The sequence below is a fragment of the Sturnira hondurensis genome, unplaced genomic scaffold (assembly GCF_014824575.4).
Source record: "Sturnira hondurensis isolate 20B ecotype Veracruz unplaced genomic scaffold, ASM1482457v3 Scaffold0001509, whole genome shotgun sequence".
Taxonomy (NCBI): domain Eukaryota; kingdom Metazoa; phylum Chordata; class Mammalia; order Chiroptera; family Phyllostomidae; genus Sturnira; species Sturnira hondurensis.
The window spans coordinates 3,501,088-3,515,810 of NW_028074140.1; the positions used below are offsets into that span (position 1 = coordinate 3,501,088).

The 14,723-nt window shown below is 35.8% G+C and overlaps 1 pseudogene; it reads right to left on the reverse strand.

Moving 5' to 3' along the window:
- Nucleotides 1-2,471: 2,471 nt before the first annotated feature.
- LOC118975478 (uncharacterized) lies at nucleotides 2,472-2,542 on the reverse strand (annotated as a pseudogene).
- Between the last annotated feature and the right edge of the window lie 12,181 nt (nucleotides 2,543-14,723).

The window sequence follows — 14,723 nt, forward strand, 5'->3', positions numbered from 1 at the left end:
TCAAGTATAGTAATGTGTTCTAGTTTACCTGGCTGATAAAAGAATGAGCTGCTATTAAGCATGATACACAGCAATTGGTCATTATTTTTAATGAACTAAAACTGGGAACTCAAGTTTGAAGTCAGAAGGGGCCACTAGATTTCTGTACTACTCAGCATCTGTTACACCGGTTGCTGTTGCTATTTAGCATCTTCAGAGTAACAGGCTCATTTCATTTTCTCTTACCCTGTCACTTTGAAAATCAGTCATAAAGGTAATCAGTGACTCACCTCCTATTAGTGAGCTATTAACTGCATTTAAAAATATTTTTAAAGTAATAAACTCAAAATATTTGTAATAATTTGCAGATAAAGAGGTCCCACTACATATTGGCTGATTAAAATAAATCAAATCTATATCAATTTAATCAAGCAAATAAAATGTGTAATATTTTGAGTATCTCTTGTGAAAATCAGTAGTCAAATTCCAATAACTCACTAATAAAAGTGGGGTCTGTATAGAGTCTGTGTTGACTTTGGGTGTGTGTCTTAATAAATGTGCTAATTAACTGGGATTGTATAAAACAGTATTCACATGTCTGTTTGACATACTGTGTGTGAATTTGAACCAAGTTCATTAGTGTACAGTTAGTAAAATATTATTTTGCTCTTTTTTCTATGCCCAAATGTATTAAACCTATCTTAAAACTGAAGTGACTCTTTTCATTAGACTTTGTGTTCAGTTGTTCTTCATCTACTTTTTATGATAACAAAATGCTCTCCAGCACTCCCAAGGACAGTTACGTAACACGTAACACTTGAGCTATTGACTTTTGGCTACACATTCTGTGTGTAGCTTTCTAAAAAGCAATGTTGTGACCATGATAAAAAATGTGTGAGGAATATTAACAATTCAGGCATCTTTTGCTCTGATTATTTAATTTTCACTTTCTCATTTTACTGATGTGACTGAAAAAATATCATTCCTGATGATTTCTACCACCAAAAGAATGTCACTTTGTCACTAGATGTGTGTGTGTGTTTATTCATCCATGCAAGACAGACACATGCTAATGTATGCACTTGCTGTGCCTACATTTTCACTTAATGAAGAGCTTAATAAAAATCAGCATTCATAGCCCCTGCGTAGTCGGATAAATTAGCTAATGCACAATAAGCAGCTCTTATGTATAATGCAAAAGATTAGTCTTACATTTGCATAATGTGCTACAAATGGCCCACTGTTTCGAGCAGTAGAAGCTCCCCCATTAAATGTGAGTTGAAAGCTGAATGACGTCAATGAAGTAATTACGCTTCATTTGGCATATCTCATTCATTCTCTGGAGTTCAAGACCTTATCTGAGCTCTGTTGACAGCACTGCTGAAAGGCATTGGTAATGGTTCAAAGCAGAGCAGTGGGACTCTGGAAAGTAGCCTAGTGTGCTCCAGTCTCCGCTGCACGACCGGCTCCCCAGCAGCAACTCATTTTACAGCCTGGCTTATGTACATGTTTATGTATAAACATATAAAACTAGGAACTTGTTAGTTTATAATGAGAGTAAAGGAATTTCTAGGCCAATAAAGTACAGTAACTTCCAGATTTACCAGAATTCACTGGAAAACAAAGATTGCCAATGAAGGCATTTCTGTCCGACTCAGGGATGTATGAACGCCTTACCTCTGGCGATAGGGTACACAGTTTCCACCGGCAATGTTGTTTTCCTTCCCCTCTCTCTATCCTCAGAGTCTATTTGTGTATTTCTGTGTTGGTGAGAATTAAAAGTCATTCTTTGAAAATTAATCTGGCTCAAAACACACACATACACACATATTTTACTAATGTGAAAGTTGAGATCCAAAGAAGTTTTCACAATTTACATAAGACCCTGTTTGCTGGGTCTAGAATACAAGACTCCTGACACTTACTCTTATGATTAGTGTTTTCCTGTTTTATGTAAGTATGTATCAAAAAGATTTCTTTTTGCATTTGTTTACTGTCTCAAGGACAGGGAAACAAATCATTTTATATTTGTCATGGTCAGCCGACAAATATTTTTGCAAAGCTTCATATTAAAACCGTAAAAACGGTGGCTATGAAACTGCCTCTGAAAGATGATGCATTTGCGCGCTCAGGGGCCCCGGATTGCTCAGAGCCGGCGTAGCCCATCTTTCTCCAGGGCCCTCGTGCAGGGATGGCATGTGGACGAACATGGAAAATTATGACTTTCTTCTGAAAATGGCTTTTTAAAACATTGAAACCCTTGTTTTTTCAGATTAATGAAATCTTCTTTATTAAATACAGAAATATAATTGTGTTTGCCAAAAACGTATTTGTTTTGAAATCATGTACTCCTCGTTATATTGTTCATTATATTCCACGGGAGTGACTTGAAAGACAGTGAGTGGGCTTTCTGGCACAGGAGCAATCTCACCATTTTCTACAGTTAACCTCAGTTGTCTGTGGGCTTATGGGCCTCTTTCCTTGCAACAGTTCTTGTGCCGGGGCCATGCTGCTCTTCTCTGTATCGTTCCAACTTTAGTATACGTGCTGCTGAAGCAAGCACTCTGCGATAGTTCTATCTTGGCACGATTACATGTGCAACTTTGTGCTTGAAGTAGACTAAACTACTGTCCTAAGATGTATGATTTGGTGCCCCTCTTAGGCAAGTAATACCCCCAAAACCACCAATATTATTATTAAGATATAAATGAGCATATGTATATTCATAAGACTACCAAAAGTAGAGATTTTGATATTTCTAGTCAAAGGAGAAATCACAGAAAGAAAAAAGGAAAGTCTTATACACTTCGTATAATTATGAGAAGAAATTAAAAAAAACATTTAAGCAGAAACCATTACATATAGTTTGATGATTTTATTCATTTACATACTTTCATTTATTGAGGTCAATTTAAATCAGATCACTCATTCCTCACCTTTAACTAAACAAGAAAACAAATAGGCAAATAGCTTATCTAAAATATTTACAGCTGCAAAGCTAATTTAAACAGGTTTGAATTGCTGCCGAGTCGGTTCTAGAACATTATCCCTTAGTCCATAGTATCAATATCACTAAGTAAAAAGTGAGGTATTATGACACAGAAGTGTATATCCAAATAACCAGTTTGAAAATAGTTTTTGATTGGCTACACAACTCTAGCTTTGGTTACTTTAATATGCACTTCGATTATCATTTTGGCTGCTAGTGGTTTGTGCGTTCACGTGTGTGTGTGTGTGGAGGGGGGCGCTGTTTTCCGTGAGCCTCTTCCGTTCAGTAGGTTCAGGTGATGTAGATTGCTAAATCCCAATAGTGAGAGAAGTAATTGCTGTACAGCAGCAAGGCAGCCAGAGTCCTACTCCCACACTGAGGTTCTGTGGTGCTCAGTCTTCTGAATTGCCTCCATGTAAAGATGAAGAGGCAAAAGTCCCACCCACCAAATTCGAAAGGAAAACCTCCAGCTCAGTTTCAACAGTCATTTCCCCAATTCAAATGGCCTAAAGGGATTAGTACATATTCCTTGAATAAAATTATTTCTAAAGTTTGATATGCAACCTTCACAATGCAGACTGATTTCAATTATGGGTATACTTTCATATTGTATCCATGTCGGGAACAGAGGATTTTTATTAGGCACAAGTAAATGGTCTTTGTAACCATTGCTGTGACAGTTGGTGTTATATCTTAATTAGCAGTATTATTTCTAGTTCAACTAAAATAGCTGAAGGGTCCTCCTGGGATCTATTCCATGGTATGATTTTGTTTAATCTTATTATTAATGATAATAAATCTTTACTTTGTTGGAGTATCATTGTATGCCAAAGATTCCATTATTTAAACAAATAATTATGCCACATTACAATTTCTTTCAGAGCATGACAATAACAAATCATAGTTATAGCTTACTCAGAGTAAATTAGGTCTAAAACACTAATAAAATTAATTGCAAGATGTGTGATTGGAAACCAGAGCTGGTTAAATCAGGAGCTCTTTCTTATGGTCTTTGATAATGCAATGCTCTCTGGAATAAAGAGACCAGCATAAACTATCTCAGCAGTTGTTATCAAACAAAGAGTAATTGAAACTTGGTTGCTAGGAGACATTATTTCTCATTGTTGACAATCCTGATTTTCTTTGATTACTGGCATTATTGTTGTTCATTACACAAACGGAATGTTTTTCCATAACATTGAAGAAACATATTTTGGAACCCAATTGTTGTGTGAATACCACCATGTGCTACCCAAGAAATGTTTATTCACAGGTTCAGCAGGTTAACTATCTCTGGTGTTTGTTCAGAAGGCCAAATATCCATTTTTTTCATTTCTTGAAAAATGTAAAATTTAAGTTTACATCTGTTTTTACAGAAAAAAATTTGTATATTCCATCAAATTAATATTTTTTTCTAAAAGTAGAAAAATGAGTTATCTATGTAAATTTAACTTTTTATTGTAGTTCTTTCTATTTTCAAGGTAGCTTCACTTTCATAAGAGAAAAACAATTATTTAAAAGAGAAGAAATGTATTTTGAATGAGGTGGGGATATAAACATCTTGGGTTAGAAAGCAAGTTTTAGAATGACTTTAGCAAAATGAGCAATTTGGTATTTAGTTGTCTCTGGTAAAGAATAATTCTAGTATTTTTGTTTACAGTGCAAGAGTTAGCACAAAGCTTCAAGCAGGTTGATGTTTATGAAAGCTATATCCAAATAGAATGCCAATTACTTGTATGCCATGTAATCTTGGGTGTTCTTACCATTTATCAATATTTCTTTTTTTTCCTTTTGCCCGATTACCAATTCTGGTTCAGCTTACAGTTCTATCTTTTGATTTCTTTCTTACTTACATTTTTTTTTTGCTTACTAGAATTCTTTAAAAATCATTCTATGTTTATAGATTGTCTCATTTCTGAACACAGCATTTTGACTTCCTCAAGTACTCTGACATTGCTCTAATGTGCACAGATGGCGACTAAGTCTCCAGAGCAAGGATTTTTCTTAATCCTCATTCTGGCCTTTTTGTTGCTCTTAGAGACTTTTTCTTTCTTTAGCTCTGTTTTGTTAAACTTTCTTTAAAATCACTATCCTGGATATCATCTCAGATCTTTAATTATTGCTCACATGCCTTTTTCCTTAAGCTGCTCTTTTAGTTTTTGCATTCTAAAGTCATTGGTTCCCATCATGAAAGTTTGCATTGACCCACTTCTTACATTTTCTCCATTAAAAACTGCATCCCATCCAACAAACTCAGCTGTCATTTTGTGCAGATCTCTACGTAATATTATGTATAAAATCCCAACTTTCTCCAAAATTCAATTCTGCATATTCAATTACACCTAAGCAATAATTGAATGGATGCCTGGGTGGCATCTGAAAATAGTCAAATCTCATAGTTCCCACTGTCATCCTTGTATGAAAATTTTATTCTCTCTTATTATTTCAAGTTATATTAAGGTATTATCATTTTCTACTATTTTTCTTATTTTTCTCATCAAATAAATTGCTTAACCCCTTAGGGTTTTGTCCTGTTCACTTTGCCATCTCAGTTCAGTTTTCCATTGGCCCTTCCCTGGATTACCAAAGCCCCTAGCTGATCTCTCTTAGTCATCATTTATAAGTTTTATATTTTAGACAAAATTCTAGTCATACTATTCATGTGATTAAAAATATTAGTAGTTCCCTAAGGCAACTCAATTACTCCTCTACTCTTATGTCTCAATTGTCCTTCCTGACTTAAGTTACTACAGCATTTTGTACCTCTTTTTGAGAACATTTAAATGCTGTATTATAGTATAGCGTCTTCAAAATCATGTCTTTTGTCTTTTCCCACTTGTAGTATTGTATAATTTATTTGAAGGCAGGGTTTATATTTGACTCATCTTCATATCTTCTACAATCTCTTGGTCACATTTATTTTTTTAATATATTTTACTGATTATACCATTACAGTTGTTCTATTTCCCCCCTTCATTCCCCTCCACCCACACACTCCCTCCCCCACCATTACCCCCCCTTAGTTTATAACCACGTGTCTCAAGTTCTTTAGATTCTATATTTCCCCTAGTATTCTTGCCCTCCCCCTATCTATTTTTTATCTACTGTCTATGCTATTTTCTGTATCTTCTCCCCACTTCTCCTCCTCCCACTCCCCTGTTGCTAACCCTCCATGTGATCTTCATTTCTATGGTTCCACTCCTGATCTAGCTGTCCTCTTGGTTTGCTTTTGTTTTAGGTGTGGTTGTTAATCACTGTAAGTTTGCTGTCCTTTCACTGTTCATATTTTTCATCTTCTTTTTCTTATATAAGTCTCTTTAGCATTTCATATAATAAGGGCTTGGTGATGATGAACTCCTTGAACTTGACCTTATCTGAGAAGCACTTTATCTGTCCTTCCATTCTAAATGAAAGCTTTGCTGGATAAAGCAATCTTGGCTGTAGGTCTTTGGATTTCATGACTTGGAATACTTCTTTCCAGCCCCTTCTTGCCTGTAAGGTCTCTTTTGAGAAATTCGCTGACAGTCTGATGGGTACTCCTTTTTCTTGGTCACATTTAATACACATGTGTAAATAAATGAAAAAATAAGTTTTGTTTAGAAATATAAATAAAGATTTTTTTCACTGTAAAATATACATAGTCTTAAAAATGCACCCTTTCAATATATTTTTCTCCCCTTTTCTTACTTTTGGAGATAAGGTTATTTTTTATTGATGGAGACCCAGACTATTTCGAAAAGAGATTCTAAACTTTTGCAAACAAAAGTGTTCTTCACTTACAGGGTAGGGCAAAACTGTATTTTCCATAGAGTTTGAGTGGAAAATAATACAATAATTATAAATACAAGAAAAAACTCTTACTTTACATGCTTACAACTGTAAAGCTACCTTGGGCCCACCCAGTATATTGGCATATGCTTAATTGCATGACTTTACATAGAGCAGAAAAGGAGAGGGCAAGTATAATGTTATAATGTTGTAAGCTTCTTATGTAATACCTGAATTAGTATAATATTACTGGAAGGTCTATACTGTGATAAATTAAAGATGCATATTATAAACCTTTGAGCAACAACTTGTTAAATAAAATAGAGATCAATAATAATATAGAAAAAGCATGGATGGACCTGCAGAACATGCTAAGTGAAACAAGCCAGCCATAGAAAGTGTTCTTCAGTGGAGGATTAGGTAAAGATATGGCACATATGCACATGGAATACTACTCAGCCATAGTTTGTCTTTAGTTTGTAAGAAACTGCCAACTGTCTCCCATAGTGACTGCAGCCATTTATATTCTCGCTGACAATGAATGAAAGTTCCGCTTCTACACACGGAGTGTTGAAGCATTCTGTGCTGCTAGTACTCTGCCTTTTGGCCTTTCTAATGGGTGTGTGTGGTACTTATTTTTGTTTTACTATACATTTCCCTGCAGACACAGGATATTTAGAATCTTTTCATATGCTTATCTGGCACCTGTATATTGCTTTCGGTGAGGTATCTGTTAAGCTCTTTGATACATTTTTAAATCAGGTTGTTCATTTTCTTATTGTTGACTCTTAAGAGTTCTTTGTATATTTTGGTTAACCAACTTTTATCAGAAGTAGCTCTTGAAAATATTTCCTCCTAGTCTGTGGGTTGTCTCTTCATTTTCTTGACAGGGTCATTTGCAGTGCAGGATTTTTATTTTTTATTTTTTAAACATTTTATTTATTTATCTTAAGAGGGGAAGGGAAGGAGAGAAGTATCAATGTATGGTTGCCTGTCATGTGTCCCCTGCTGGGAACTGGCCTGCAACCCAGGCATGTGCCCTGACTTGGAATCAAACCACAATCATGTGGTTCGCAGGCCCGCATTCAATCCACTGAGCTACACCAGCCAGGGCAGGATTTTTAATATTAATGAAATTCAGTGTATGGATTATTTCTTTATGGATTCTGTCTTTGGTATATTTTTTTCTTAAAAAGTCACTGCCAAGCTCAAGGACATTTACATTTTATCTTATATTATCCTCTAGAAGTTTATAGTTTTGCATTTTATATTATGGTCTGTGATCCATTTTGAGTCCATTTTTGAGAGGGGTATAAAGTCTGTGTCTAGAATTGTTATTTTTTAATCAGATGTTTTGTTTTTCCAGCATCATTTGTTGAAAAGACTGCCTTTGTTCCATTGTATTTCCTTAAATTGTATTTTTAAATAAGTGATGTTATTTTTTCCTTTTTGCACTCTGCCAATCATTATTGCAAAAAAATTATTAGCTAGTGCTCTTACTCCTCAGTGAATAGATGCCTTCAGTGTGAGGTCAAAGATGACTAGTCCCTCAGCTGTCAATATTCAGGCAGACAATTGATCTTCTCATTTTATTTAATCTTCGTAGCCATTTCCTTTTCGTCAACCCCAGCACTACTTAGAGAAACTAAATGTGTCCACTGTCATCAGTTCTTAGTATGAGTGTAATATGACATGAATCAAAGACACTTCGGGCCAAAGTGGAGACGGGTGATTTATTACTGAAGAACAGAGGCTTTCCTGAAATTTCCTCTAGTTCAGGCAGATCACTATGAATTAACTAAGCAGGAAGGCAGCGGGTATTCTCATTAGATTTACAGTCACTGGTAGCAGAGAGGAAAGTGGTTTTAAAAGGGAGCGCGGCTGTGTGAACACCTGTAACGGCAGCCATGCACTCCCACGTAGGATGCAGTGGGGGAGGTGGGCCCAAGGCCCCTCGAGTGCTTCCGGCAGCTCTGGTTGCGAGTGTCCTGGTGAGTGATTTCTCACCAGTGTGGGGAAGTGTGTTCCTAAAATGATAGGTGACCTTCTGAAACCCCGATTTGTCAGGGAAGTCATGGTGGCCTTTGGGGCAATCTCCCATGAAACAAAAATTGTCCCTCGTCAGTATCCTCTACCCTCTTCTTTGTCCTCTTTCTAAAACCTAAACTTAAAAATGAACTTCATTTCTTTAGGCCAGTTTTGGTAAGACTATGTAGGTCAAATCTAATGATAATGGCCTTTCCAGAGAAATACTGCTTTAGTAAAATGCAGTTTGTTCACTGGGCATATTTTTTTTTCTAGAAAGAACACATCATTTCAGTCTGCAACAGCAGAAAAATTCCCTTTTGTAGTTCTAAAATCTCTCTTTGATATCCATCTTCCTGAATTCTTATCCATGTCTTCCCCTGACTATCATCATCTTTTCTCACAGTAATAGGAAAGTTCTAATAATTTCTAAGCACTTGGGAAATTTGCAGTTAGTCTGGTGAGGAGTTTGAGGAGTTTTCCCTTCCCTTCTCTTCTCTTCCTTTTCTTTCTTATTGTCTCTCTTCTTTCCTTCCTAAATGTCTCTCTCTCTCTCTCTGTGTCTCTCTCTCCCTTTCTTTTTTCCCATTCCTTTCCTGTCTTTCTTTTCTGCTACATTTCTTTCTCTTTCATTTATTTTCAGATTAGTCCATAACTGATCTGCAGCAGCTTACCATTAGACTACATTCAATGAAATAATGTGAAACGTCACAATTTTAAAAAACAGTACTAAGAAAAATAAATAAAAATTCACAATAAAAATTAGAGGAATTGTTAGCATTAAGTAGGTATATACTATTACTCTCCTTTTAACTTATTTTCTCAAATCATATTGGCTAAGGGGTCTTGATGGATTTACAGCAGAATAAATGATTGGTCAATTAGCTTTGTATTTATTTTCCTTTTGTACACAGTTATTTTAATTGGCAAAGCCACTGTACACTTGTATTATGATTTTTCCATATTGGTGATATGATGAGACAGTAATTGTAGCGACAGTATAGGCTGCTAATTTTTCTCTATTCAGTGAAGGCAGATTATGACTCACACTTATAGCCACCTCAGGATGTCAGTTCTACACAGGAGCTTAAGGTCCAACTCACCTGACAATAGCTTTGCTATTGGGTATAGGAAAGGAGTCTGAGTCAGATAAATCTGGCCATATGTCTGCACTAGTGAGGAAGGACAAAAAAACATGGAAAAACCTGTGATGACTGATGGCTTAAGATATACAGGAGAGTAGGCTTTCAAATGTCTAATCACATTTCTAAAGCACAGTAATTGCAGCCTTCCTCCCGCTGCTAGATACACAACAAAGACTTTTTAAAATATAGAAATATTCATTGAAATGATATTTTCAGTAATAGGAATTTACTTGTAATAAAAAAGCATGTGTTTACTCCCCAGATTGATAAAAAATTCCTAAGAGCTAAAAAAAATGTGGCATTATAGGCGAGTGTGATACATCTTTGTGGTCCATTTGCAGATAGGTTTAACTGCAACACAAACATCCACTTATGCACGCATATTAAACTATTCCATAAAATGTGTGACATGTGGATGTATGACATGCTATGTAATGAGTATAAAAGGTATGACAATTGTGTGAAAAAGGCCACTTAGTGGATAACTATATAATCAGTGTGGATAACATTTAGTAAAGCACTATTTGCTTTATTACTGGGCTAACATAGCCTGCGGGAAGAGCAGAGTGTCACAAAAGATGGATGTGCCTGTGAAATTTGTGTTCCTGTCTTTGGGGTAACCATATGTCTGTAATGGTCACACCAGTGAAATTCAGTTTATAATATATATTGAAAGGCGATATCTCAAGAGGATTTCAAATAACTAGTGGATATACATAAGACTGATGGCCCCTGCCTTTTCCAGTAATGGAGTACTTATATATGAAAGCAACTTACATGTTTGACATTTTATTTTGTGAAATATATGCTAGAATAGAGATGTAGCAGAATTGGCTATCAATCATTGTAATTTATTCCAAAGGCAAGTGACTTTATCTATCAAGATGTTCTAAGGGATGCCTCCGTTGTCCCCTGTCACATCACATCCCCTCTTGAGCCTCTGATTTCAGCCAGAGCTGTGGTGAACCCTTCAGTGGTCTGACAGAGTCCCATCAAATATCAACCATCTGGTTTCAAACCAGGGCCTTCTCTGTAGCTATAGGAGTGAGCAAAGCACAGCCCTGGGGTGTAAGGGAGTTAGTGCCTCCATGATATGACCCTCTACCAATGGAGAGGTCAGCTGAGGACAAATTCTCTATCCTGCACGTTAGGCTGACGATGGTGGAAAACACTTGGTTCACTTCCTGGGAAGAGCCATGGGAACAGAGATGCGGGAACGCTAATGGAGGCCTCCCCTCCTTTCTGTACCCTTCCCCTTCCCTTATTACTGCTTCCAGCATTTACTAACTGTCTCAGGCTGTGCATTCTGGAGAACCCAATGAAGATAGCTACCAAAGAGGAGGTTTTGTTCCTTTACATGTGCAGTGAGAAACTGTGAGATTTAAGTATATTTGTTTATAGTGTGGAGACAATTTTGGGTGTTAGGAAACTTGCTGTGGTCCTTGCGGTTTTTCTGACTGTTGGCATTACTTTATGAGGGATACAGTTTTTTTGGCCATAATATTGAAGAAATAGACATTAGGGAAGCGTGGGCACTAATGCAACCCATGATATATAGTTGAATCTGCTCATGTTTGTTGCACAGTATTTGATGATTTTGCTGTTAAGATATGAAACATACCTTCACCAGGGAATGGACATCTGAGTCATCAATGGAGTTCATATTTGTTGTTTTGTTTGTTATTTAATCAAAATGTACATGCTGAACCTAGCAAAAAATTATATTAAAAAATCACGATGAAAGTGAACAATCCCTGTCCTGAGATTTCCCAGCTCTAGTTGATTTTCCTTAAACACTCAGTCATTTCTCTTAGTAATGCTTCATGTTACTTCCATTATTCGAAATAAAATGTAACATGTAATTTCTAGGTTTTAAAAAAACACAGCTTTGCTGAATGGAATGGGAGAATTTTATCCCTTTAATGTACATTGCATCTACACCCAGCCTATTTTGACACATTTTTTATGACCCCAGTTGTACCTGGATATATTATGTACCTCTAACTCTTGACCTGAAAATTCTGGTACTATTCTATTACTGTCCACACTGTAACTTGGTTATATTACTCCCTCTATATTACCTCCTGTACCCACTGTGGATCTTTTATTTTCTATATTATTAAAGTTGCATTATTTACATTCTAACCTATAACCATAATTGTGTCTCATATGTTTTGCATATATGTTCTAAAAGATGAAAAACAAACAGTATTTACATTACTATATCAATGTAAGTTTTTCATGGAATGGACAAGCGCCACGCCAGGATTCTGTTTTCTTCTCTGTAAGTCCAAAGTCATGGCCTTACTTCCTATGGTATTGCCTGTTACCCAAATCTCAAGTCAGCACAAATATCTCTGTGAGGAACAGGAGGCTTGCAGACTTGGCTGGGCCCATCATTCCCAAGTGCCAAAGTGAAGTCTAGTGTGCAGTGGTGATGACCATGCCTTTGAACTGGACGTGTTCTACTGATGACCTGTGCTGTGCAGTGGAAACCAGAAGGCAAAATGCTGGCATAAAACCCTTTTGTGGTTCAGTTCTTTATGCACTAAGGTTTTAGGTTAACTAGTGGTTATCATTGAAAACTATAAAGTATGGTTAATATGAAGTTTTTCTTTAGTCACAGTTCAGTCTGGCTATTATTTAAAGACTAAGAAGCCCCTGAATCGGCAGATCTTACTGAAGATGACATTCTAGCAGGAGTGACTTAACCCCAAGAGCCTGGTTTTGGCGGCCTTGCTATGTGGTGTTTCAGGTGTATTGAAAATGCATTAATACATGAACAAACAGCACACTCTTCTGTGTGGTTTAGAGGTATTATAAAATACTTTATTACAAATTTGATCTTAGTTATTATAGCAAACAGAACAGGTTCTTTATTAACCTTCCTTTAAAATCTAAGAACCTCAAGATTAAGCTTGCCAAATTGATCTGGGATCAAAAACACATTTTTCCCCCTCAAGAAAGACAGACTAAAGCCACAGAGCTCTACCAGGAATCAAAGAACATGAGATTCCTTTTGCTGGCTAAAGGAGATGACAGAAAAGCCAATGGTGAAATTCCAAGTTTCAAAACCACCCTTTCTCTACCAGTCCCAGGCAACAAGTAGTGCCTTGAGTGTTACCTATGATATCTGGGATTTATTAACAATTTAATACCAGAGTCAGAGTGTTTTCCTAATCAAATGCCAAACTTATGATGGATGGGAAAATCTATGGCCAAATACTTGAAAACACCTTTCTATATTGCATGTGGGCTAATGGCTTATGTGAGGTCACACCTCAGAGGGATAAATTTCTAGTCCACTGTGGCTATGCTGACAGACTTCAACTTCGTGTGGCAGCATTTATTACACAAGTCACCGCTAATCTCATGCTTGTAAAAATGAAGCCTCTGAAGGCCAATGGTGGAGACCCAGATATTAAAGAATTAGGAAACCTGGCCAAACCATCCAAGATTGTTTTGAAAATATAGTTTGGGTATTTCTGCCACATCCCTTTTTAACATCAAAAAAAAAAGAAAAAAAACATTGGATTTTTCACATTTTAAAAAATATTCTGTTTCTCTTTAAGTCAGGTTTGTGTGGGTGTGTACACTCGGCACTATTTTGGGAGCATTTATTTATAACTGTTATAACTTACTGTTTATTTGATACTTTTTATTACTCTAAAGTGACCCTCTTTGACTTTGATACTATTTTTGTTTTGTTCTATTTTTTATGTTATTAAGATAGCCATTTCATCTATCTGTGTTATGTTTGCATATTATATATTTATCCATTCTTTTACTTTCAATAAGTTTGTGTATTTGAATTTAAAGTATGTCTCCTATATGCAGTAGTTTTATTTTTAATTTAATTCAGTCTGTCAGTCTCTGATTTTTGGTTGGAGCTTTTAATATATTTATACCTAATGCAATCAGTGACATGTTTGAATTTGTGTCTGCCATTTTAATATTTATTTCAATGTACTTATATCTTTTTTTGTTCCCCTATTTCTCTTTTCCTTCTTTCTTTTGTGGTAAATAGTGTACTATTTTAATCCCATGCTTTTTACAATGTTTTTGAGTGATATTTTTATTGATTCTCCAAGGAATTTAAGGTTTTACTTTAATTATAATCTCTTCATATTAAAATTAACTGTATCTAGTAAAATATACAAACTGTAGTCCAGTATAGCTGTATTTTCTCTACCCTCCATACTGTTTTTTTGTTGTCACTAGTATATTTATGTGCTGGAAGTGCCAAAGTAAGTATTTATAGTTTTTAATGCAATTGTCTTTTAAATAGCTATACTTATGCAGTATATTATATTTACCTACCTGTGTGATCTACATTTTCTGTTGCTCTGTATTTCCTTATGTGGATTAAAGCAGCCATCTAATGTCTCTTTTTCCCAGCCAGGGAGACTTTTTATAGTATTCCCAGTAATACAGATCTATAAGCAACACATTACCTCAGTCAGTATTTATATGGCATGATCTCTATGTCTACGGTATTTTTGAAATGCGATTTTGATGGATATAGAACTCTTGATTGATAGAATTATTATTTACACTTTGCATATGTCACCCTATTGGCTACCAGCCTACATTGCTTCTAATGACATGTCAGTTTTCAATTTTGTGATGGTTCCTTTCTATGTGTTGACATGTTTTCCTCTTCTTGCCTTCAAGTTTTTCTTTCTTTCTTTCTTTTTTTTAAAGATTTTATTTATTTATCTTTACAGGGTAAGGGAAGGAGAAAGGGAGAGAAATATCGATGTATGGTTGCCTTTCATGCATCCCCTACTGGGAACTGGCCCGCAACCCAGGCATGT